We start from the raw sequence: 10,628 nt of genomic DNA, 5'->3' as shown, positions 1-10,628 counted from the left end.
CAAACAAGTTATTTATATATTCACTTATTTATCTCTCTAAGTTTTTATCAAAAAAATATGTGTACATATGTGTCATGTCATTTTTGAATTGTTAGAATAATTTTTTTGGTCCTTCTATTTTGTTTTTTTATCATTTCTTAATTTATATATTTAATATGTATATAATATTTATTAAATAGTTATGACGTCACGAGTCAATTATAATTCAATTCAACGACCCATGATCCAAGTAAGGTCAATGAACCGGTTGGGTTTCAAAATATTGGGATTTCCTTTGCTGTTTTAATAATATCTAAGAAATCGGGAGAGATATAAAAATGAACCAACATATTTTGAGGAATCAAAAGTGTAAATGTGAATATCTTGATTTACACCTTGACAGTCAAACTGACTGTTTCCATGAAGAAAATTACATCAGTAACATAAATTTTGAAGCTAATCAGCTGGTTCAACCGGTTAAATGGACAATTAAGGTTGATGTCTAGTCCAAATTAATCAAATAAACCTAGCCATTGACCCTGTCAAATCGCATAAAAACTTGAAAAAGTTTTTAAATTTTTTTCATCTTTGTGCATACTTTTTTTGTTATTTTAAAGTTAAATTTAATTAAGACATATATAACATTAGGGTAACTTCATCAGATTTTTTTATTTTTAGGTCCAATTCAATCGAGCAAATTTATATTATTTTCACCAAATTATTGCAATGATATCAACATGATGATTTCCTATATCTCTTACAGTCATTCACAGCAGCAATTTTCAAGATATTGCATTGTAGTCACACTTAACTCTACCCCATATTCTTGTACTGCGAATTGTCCAAAAGTTTGATGGATAGATTTCCAATTTGACAAGAAAAAGGAAGTGAAGATCCAATATAGTGCATTTTTTATGTAAAAAGGATCTAATGAACAATGGCGTATCGAAAGTGCAAGAGAAAACTGATTGCGAAAATGATCGCCGCCTAACTCATTATAGTATCTGGTAAAAAGTTCAATTTCTAGACATGGCTACTCATCAAGACACCTTACCTTTAATTTTTCAAATAATAAACATTGAAAGTAAGCCAAAAGTTTCAAACCACAAGAAAATAGGGCTAATGCTACTTGCATGTGGGATATATAGGCATTCCAAGTGGATTAATTTTTAAGATTCAAACCATAAGAAAATAGGACTAATTTTTAAGATTTTGATACATTGACGTTCCATTTTTGATATTAAGAAGGAAAAGGTGGAGATATATAGGCACATATTTTTCGCATATTTAAGTGTACAAAATTGTAATGTGGGATGATCTACTGAGTTCAAGTTGTAAACTGTCCAAAATAAAATTTTCAAATGTAGTTTGAAGTCAACTCATAACTTTAGGGTGCAAAGTGCGTTTAAAAAAACTAGGGATGCAAAAGTGAGAATTTTGGTAACATCAAGGATGCAAAGAGGAATTATTCCATGAAATTATGACTCTAGAGGGACTCCACGAAAATATATTGTTTGATTTCAACAGAAAAACTATCATAAATCCGCCCATATGAGGTGTTTGGTTATGCCTCTCTAAGAAGTTTTTGCTAAAAATATAATATCCATTTAGATAGTGTGTTTTTTTTTATGTTTGTATAAAATTTTACTGTAAATTAGTAACTTACAGTAAAATTTTTTGTTGCAATAAAATTTTTACAAAAACCTTTTATGTATTTAGAGGTATTTGAAGGATATTTGAAATTTTCTGTCGCGTTCCACATGCCATCCACAACGTACATTACAAATGAAAAAGTGAGCATGAAATTTAGGACAGCTAGTTAATTACAATGCACTTTCCTAGCAAACTATTTGGAATTGAAATCTTGTCCTTTTGTTGGATGTAAAACCGACCAAAACAAATGAAAGTCAGACATGTACATGTAAATTCCAAAACTTTCACCCTTCTCCAGCCCATGAACAGAACCGAATTTCTTCCAACTAAGATGTTAAAGTTTATCAAGGTTTGTCGCTTTTGAGAAAAAATGTAGTTTGTTTACCAGTTTAGTTTCTCAGTTTATGGTCAAGATGGCTAACTAATGCCTGCTCTTTTGTAAAGAGGAACTTTATGTCATTATCTTAACTAACTAAACAGTAGCCTTGCCTCCAAAGGTTCGCCCAAATGAATAACTACGTGAACAATAGGCTAATGATTTCGGAATTCCAGAATAAACTTCAGGCAATCTATGATTACTTTATAATGATCAAAATGACAAAAAGACCCACATAACGTCTTAATGTTACAACATTCCCCTTATAGTCAATGTATACTGTAAATCGTTTAATTATTTGTAAGTTATCTTTATACACACACACAAATATAAGTGTGTAATTTAATGGTGCATGCTTTCTTGGTGTTACACTTGAAGTATGTAATTGAAGTGATCAAAGAAGCTTTATTGGTTAAAAAACTATAAATTCTTCATATTCTACACAAGACATGTATTAGAGTAGTTTGTGCTTTTGAAAGAAATGTAAAATGTGATTAAAAACTACTCTTTTGTAAATTAATTGACAATGATAATGATGATTGTAATTTTAGAATATAATACATATAACAATGTGTGGTAATAGATGCTGGATTAATACTACATAGAATTATAGATGATCATTTTTTTTATAAAATTCAAATTTCGTTAACTAGATTGTTAAAATCGTCTAGCACAATTTGATTTATATCACAGAAATATGCACTAATGATAAGTTAAACATGCACTAGAAGTAACAAATATGAAATTTAATAGATACAAAGATCTATAAAAATTGTAAATAGATCTAAAAAATACAAGAAATTTTAAAAAATTTTCTAATAAGATAAAGCACTGCAACTCCCTTTTATACATATTGTAGTCATCAAATCTACTAAATAACTGTTTTAAACTCCAATAGTGATGATAAGATCTATCACGATACACCCAAAATGCAAAAAATTTTCAAATCTGATAACCAGATCTGAAATAAATTCAGATTTAACAACAAATTGAGGAAAAAAAACTAAACAAAAATCGCATTAGGAAGTAGGAACCCCTAGGAGAACTAAACAAAAATACTTCTCACTAGGAACACCTAGAAAAAATAGAAAACTCTCATTAAGAAATTTTAAAAGAGATTACATTAAAAAAAATAAAAATGGAACCCACTCCTGCCAGAAGGAAGGACTTTTGAAAAGAGGAGAGGAATTATATCCTCCAAAAAAGAAAGGCCTATTGAGAAGAGGAGAACAAGTCGAGAGCAATTGGAGATGTTTGAGAAGAGGAGGAGAAGGTAATAAACTAATTGACAGTAGAATTATAGATGACTATAGTTGTAACCAATGTTGAATGGATTGTTAGCCAAAATTCTGAGCAGTGCACGGAGTCTTCTGCGCAACTCGCGCACCATTGTCTGACGTCGGTATCCATTAAATATGGCAGGTCTTTCGTCTTGGATTCAAAAAAGAAATTCTTTGTAAAACCGAATTGTTGAAATCATCAGTTATTTACAACAAATAACTTTTGATTTTAAACATGCACTGAGAGTATGAGTTTGGGAGTCCATCATGAATTGACGAGAGCGTCAAATCCGTCACACTTATTACAGGAAAATGATATTAACACTTCTAGAAAAGTCTTTAATACTTCATCCTTTCTTTAAAAGTTTAAAAGGAGAATGCAGCGTTAGACGTTTTTTTAGGAGTGACAACAACATGTGGCTTACTATAATGGTGGACAGAATTATTTTTCAAAGTTTACGGCTAACTTTCAGTTATGTGCAGCTAATTTATTAATTATTCATAGTGGACTTATATTTTTGTCCTTTCAACTACCATTTCAACAAGAACCAAACATGCTAAAGACATGTAGCTGATTAGAATTCAACAAGAAGTAATGGCTCAGATACAACCCATTAAACTTGTAGTGATTTTGCATGACAAAGAAAGGGTACTTGTTTTTCTCTGCCTTAATTTGTTTTGTCGATGGTAGCTTTCTAGTAGGAGACAAAAGGACCAGCTAGCCTAGGTGGAGAAATTCTCATCTCAGGTTTTCTATGTTTTACTACGATTAATATCTACTTCAAACAAGGTTAGAGGGCAAATACTGTCTAACCACACATTGACGTTAAAATCTGAAAGAATAGTAAAAGTGCCCCTTACAATAATGCTTAAAATCCTATGATTTCTTCCTCAATGGTTGATAAATTATTCTCATTTTTGAGAAATTTTTTTTATTATTTAAGAAATATGAAAGACTAAATAAAGGAGGAAAATTGGTGATATTGTAAATGATAATTTATTGTAGTTAAGGTAGATATTGGAAGAAAAGTTAGGACAATTTGTAAAGCTTACGGAAAAAATTTCTGTGAAACTCAAAAAAAGACACCATCAATTATTCTAAAAAATGTGAGGCCCCTCTTTCAAAGTTTACTTATTGAGTGAGAAAAAAAAATGAACTTTTGGAGAAAAAATTACTTTCTCATGTTCCACCAAAGCAAGAAAGAAAAAAGAGAATATTGGATTCTGACTAGAAATTCATAATTAAATTTTAGCATCAATTAGATTAGATAGGTGCAATCTCAAGTAGTAATTTATAAATTTAATTTCATTCCAACGAAAACATTTGAACTCATTTCTTTCTTTTCTGGATTTCTTTTTGCACAATATCCAGAGTGATTACAATAGTATCTTTTCAGTTATGTATGGTCAAATCTGCAAACCTTCACAAGATTCAATTGGCTTTCCAATTTACTAAAGAGGAAAGAAAATTGACCATACTTTCCAAGAAATGTAGAACAAATCCAAAACTTTTTCAGTCATGAAATCTATTCTATTACATGGCAGTGCCTTCCAGGGTTTCTACTGAATTTGTGTGCTAAGACCTGCAAAATCTCATTCCACACGCAAAATAACGAATCAGAGAATAACTCAGAACCCAAGTGCCATAATGTCCTAATACAAAATAGTCCAACAACAGCTCATTGCTGCACAAAAAGTTGATGAGAACAAAAGTAGACTACATACCAATTTTGTTAAGTCTGCATCTTTCCCAAAGATTTCATTAAAAATGGCTGCACAAAATATACACACAAAATCTATGCAGCCTGCAGAGACGGCTACTCCTGCTGCTTCAGTCACAACTAAATCCTATATCCTTCTTTTACATCAATTTATGGTACGGTAAAAACATACCTAACATGTTATTGTCCAAGAGTATTAGTTGGGTGAATGATCAAATCCGGTACTTACTGAAAATCAATTATGGAGTGTTACCTAAGCAAATGCAAATGATAATGCCACAGCCTATATTTTATTTCTACAGCAAGTTTATATTGAAATGACAAAACTACCCATACTAAATCCAAATTTGGACTTGAGAAGAGCAATTTTGGCATTTTGTGCAAAAATGGCTGTGGAACTAAAAAAATTGACTGTGATAGTAACAGCACCTCTAAGCAAAGCACGTTAAGAAAATACCGAATTTGACTAATTTGGTATCTACAAGTCTGCCTTTATTCAAGAATGTAAAAACACGACCGTAAATATATAGAGAGGGGAGTATTAAGTTTGTAGTTATTTATATGTTCGATGTATTTATATCAGTGTTTATTTTTTTGAGTTTTTAGTAAAGTCAGACTTTGTTTCTATCAAAAGTAGATTAGAACCTAAGAACTCTAAATCCTGAGGCCAATTATGTTTTAAGGCAACTTATTAACATTTCATAGTTTATCAAATATGTATTAGATAAGAACAAATGTTGTATTAGTAGTTCTTGAAAAAGATTAATAATGCTCTAACCCTACTATAATGTTTGATTTTACAATTTAGGAGCAATATGCTCTTCTACATGTCTTGACCCGTCTGTCATAGTCTTTTCACCTGTCTGTTTTACTCGTTCTGCAGCACATTAAGAAGGTTGGGATTCTTTTGAAAACAATTACTGGGTTTCTTTTTTTTATATTTTTTTGAAAGTGACATTGGTTTATTATATATTTTGAATCGATAGGAAAGCAAATGTACAATTAGTGTTCAAAAAACTAACAAAATATACATAAAAAAAAAACTCACTAACCAGCAGAAAAATAGAAATGGTTGATCATTCAAAATTTATCCATCTTATATATAATTGAGCGATATCTTCAACTAGCCTAACATGGAGTTCCCACAAGAGTTTATAGACTTTCTTTTTACGTGTAATTTTTAGTTAATCTAGCATTTTCTTCAAACACATCACAAGCTCGGTCATGGAGGATTCTTGCAATGGACTATGAGAGTCCAACATGGGAACCATTTTTTTACAGGTGTGGGACTTGATACTCAATGATTAATAGATTTTCATATCCATTGTCATTTTCTCATGTTAATTTTTTGGTATCTCATGCTTTGACAATGATCATCTTAGAATAGTCATTTTCTCATGTTAATTTTGGTATTTCGTGCTTTGTTCACTTTCTATTGCTGTACACCACTAATGAGTGTCAAACAATTGTTCTACAGTATGATCTAACAACTCCTCCATGGAAAGAAGACAAAGATTAAAAGGACGAATATATCATCTTAAGACTTGCACGTTTTTGTATACACAATTGACAAATCATACAGGAAAATTCACAGAAGCATATAATTTCTTGCATGCTTTTCAAATGGTTAAAGACAAACATAGACAGAATCAAAGAAAATTAATTTTGTGGGAGTGAATTTTAACATATCTAAACTAATGTACATACTATATAACATGAAATCTTTTGAAAAAAAATACGTAACACTAAACATCCTCAAACTTTTACGAGCAAAAACCTGGACTGGTAAAGAATATTTTAAAATTTTTATTTTTTAAGGGAGGAAAATCTAATTTTCTAAAACTTGGGAGCCCCTTACCCTCCCTCGTCTAGCTTGGTATATGTAGACAAACTAAGAGAAGAATTAAAAGAAAAAAAATAAAAAGTTTTTTTTTTCATTTCTCTTTTTTCGGGACAAGTTTATTGTGCAAAAGTATATGCATTTGAAGAAGAGTTTTCATGGTGGATCCATCACTTGTATCATAATGTTCTTAGCCTATGTTTTAGGGACACAGGATAAAATATATAATGTTAATAACATCTACCACTCGAGAAGTTTAACCAAGTTATCAAATAAATGATTTGATTTGACCAAATTATAGTAGCTCCTTACGAGTAACATTATCCATACGTAAATAACAGTAGTAGAGAAATGACAAAATTGCCTTTTATAAAAAAACTACATTCACCCCCTCGAGGTTTGTCCAAATTAATAAAAGACCCTATAATTTGACCAAAAGTCAATTTAAGATTTTAATGGCCAACCATTAATTGAAAAAAATCCTTAATGTGATCCGATAAAAGATGAAACTCAAACTAAAAGGAAAAAATTCAATTACTAACTTTTATGAAATGAAAACTAAAAAAAAAAACTAGAAATCCTCTTACTTTCTCTTCTTTTTTTGTCTATCACTCATTTCAGCTGCCATTATACTCTCCTGACCTAGTTTTCCTACATCAATTCTTCATTTCACTTAAATGTAAAATCTAGAGTGTGATAATAATTTTTAGCTAGACTATATGACCTTGTAGCCATAATATGATATTAAATTTTTATCCCTAATTTTAGATGATTATATTTGTTGGATTTTTATTGCAAATTTCTAAATGGGTGTCTTTCTCCATAAATCTTAAAATTTAATGCTTAAAGGTGGATTTAAAATTAAAGGTTTATTTGCTTCTTTGGAAAAAAAGTTTGACTTTTTTCAAAATTACATGAAAATGGTTTTTTTATAATAGAATATAATAATGGTGGCTAAAGAAACTACACAAATGAGTAAAACATTATTGTTATTTTTTTTTTATTGTAAGCGAGAGGACTCGAACCCGAGATCTCTTACTTACACTCCCTCCCCCCATACCACCCAACCCAACCCTCCCCCCCAGTAAAACATTATTGTTAATGATGTCATATGACTACAGATTTCACTACACTTTAACCGATACAAAGACAAAATAATGGTGAAAAGAGTAAATAATTAATGGAAATTTTTATTCAATTTATAGTGGAAAATGTTCATTCGATAAAAGTTTGGCCATTTGAAGCATTGGACTGAATTTGATAACTATAAAGTCCTTTTTGTCATTTGGACAAAACTCAAGGGAGTAAATGTGATTTGGACGAACTTCAGGGGAAGTAATTGTAATCAACTTAATCTACAAAAGGGTATTTTTGAACTCTTAGACGTATATTTTGGTATTTGTAAGCATCATTTGTAATTTCAATTAAGGTTATGAGGGTATTCCTTTAGCCCAAAAAAAAAGGCAATGGGAGCATTTGTTAAATATTTTGCCATCTGAAGGGTTTGACTGTAACTTGACCAAACAACAGGGTTCGTTTGATAATTTGGTCAAATCTCAAAGAAGATAGATAAAATTACTCAAAAAATATATATTAAAGGTTGCACAATCAAAACGTGACAACCTCATTATCTTCCCTACTAAGTTGCACATGAGTGGAATCTGGTTCACGAAATCCTCGCACGATTTAAATTCTTGCCACGGAGCATGTGAGATGAAATCTTCAGACTGCCGGCCAACACAAGCATACAAAGGTAGACTCCCACGGGAAAGCAGGCAACATCCCTTGCGTAATCATGACCATTTAACAACCACAGAACAAAAGATAAAAGATATTGGCGACCCCAAAAAAAGCTTGTGAAACTCCACCCTTACAGTCGTTATTGTTTAAAATGACGTAAATACCCATAAACTAGATTTTCTAACAATTTAAAATGTCAAAATGATCATCCGACATAGTTTAATGATCATTTTATATTACTTTTATGGAGACCTCTACAGGTCAAAAGTCTAAATTTGAAAGAAAAAAAATACAACATTGTTTAAGTTGCAAAAATCAACCTAAAAAATAATGAACAAACCCGCAAAGTAATAGACAACTCCAACTACAAAGCCTAGTGTTATACTTAAGAATCAGTAAATAATTCAAACTCACACGGTATTCTTAAAATCATCGTTATTATGAAGGATTAATCTTTTATATGCTAACAGTATATACACTTTCACCATTGAATATATAACATATAATTTGAACTTGAATTTGAAACCCAAATTTTGCGTATGTATCGTACATCTAACCAGGAAAGTATATACATTATCGATGTATATACGATTTACTCAATTATAAATTGCTTCTATTATTAGTTATGCAACAATTTAAGATTAATTTAAATGCATGGAAAACTAAGTGAATTAAAGAGACAAAGTAGAGAAAGTTATCAATGAATGCTTGAAGGGACAATTACGTCTCCTAAAATATCAATTGCCAAAACAAAATGTATTGCGTCATTTCATTGAGCAAAAAAGGGAGCAGTTTCAAGAGTGTTTTTTTTTTATTGAGTGAAAATATCAATTGCCAGAACAAAATGTAGAACTCTATTTTATAGACCCATTTCCTATCCCCTATTATTTCAGGGGAAATCAATGTAGAATCACTTTGAATTATCTCGTCTTTTTACCTATTTTGCGGGACAATATAATTTGTCTCTTCATCCTTTTTTTGTTTTTTGCTAAAACAAATAGTAATTATTGAGGCGGGAACCAAAAATTTCACATTGAGAGGACGAATTTTAATACATCTAAACCTAAGTATGTAAAATAAAATAATTTTAAATCTTTGTGGGGGCAAAAGCTTTTTTAAGTTTTTAAACAACAATTTTTTTAATTTTCAAATATTTATGGGAGGCAAATCAAATTTTCTAAAACTAGGGGAACCCTTCCCCTCCCCAAATCCCCCGAGGTCCAGCCTTGGTAACTATGATTAGAGTAAAAAACTAGCAGGTGCTTGAGACTTGTGGGCATGTAATATACAATTGATCTTGCTATTTCTTTTTCTGGTGTCCCTTTTGAGGTTGAATAATTCATGTCCCTGGTACCTCTTAATGACGATTGTGCAATTTTTAATGCATGATAGAAGGTGGATTTTGCTTAAAGACCATATCTGCCAGCCTTTCCAAATTATTCTAAAAAACTTTACGTTGCCTTTTAAAAGAATTAACTATCTCTATCAAATCCTCATTAAAATAGATTTTGACCCTTTTAAAATAATCAACTATATCCACCAAATCCTAATTAAAATAGATTCTAACCCTCCCCCAAAATTTTCCCAAAATTACGTACTACTTGCACCAACATGTAACTCAAAAATCCCAGCTCCACAGCTTGTTAATTTATCCTCTTCCTCCATTTGGATTGCTATTTTTTGAAATTATTGCATCAGATATGATGTATATGAGGTAAAAAAATGATTAGAAAATGTGTCAAGGAAATATTTCAAAAAAAAAAATTTCCACGAAAACTTACCATCAAAACGAGACCTAAAATGACTCTGCTATAGTACCATGTCTTCACACACAAAATCCTTATGAGTGAGTAAATGCTTGAGTAACGAAAAAGTCTGAGTTTCTCAGTCATCGGAAAAAGAGTAAATGCTTGAGTAAATTTCTGCAGTGAATTAATGACAGACATTACTTTCATCCTATTTGCTGCTGTTTCTCCTCTTTGATGCAATCAAGCATTTTGGATGAATGTGTACTTGCAGCTTTTGTTAGTTCACATTGT

The sequence above is a fragment of the Coffea eugenioides genome, chromosome 10 (assembly GCF_003713205.1).
Source record: "Coffea eugenioides isolate CCC68of chromosome 10, Ceug_1.0, whole genome shotgun sequence".
Taxonomy (NCBI): domain Eukaryota; kingdom Viridiplantae; phylum Streptophyta; class Magnoliopsida; order Gentianales; family Rubiaceae; genus Coffea; species Coffea eugenioides.
Note: the sequence above shows the minus strand (reverse complement) of the source record.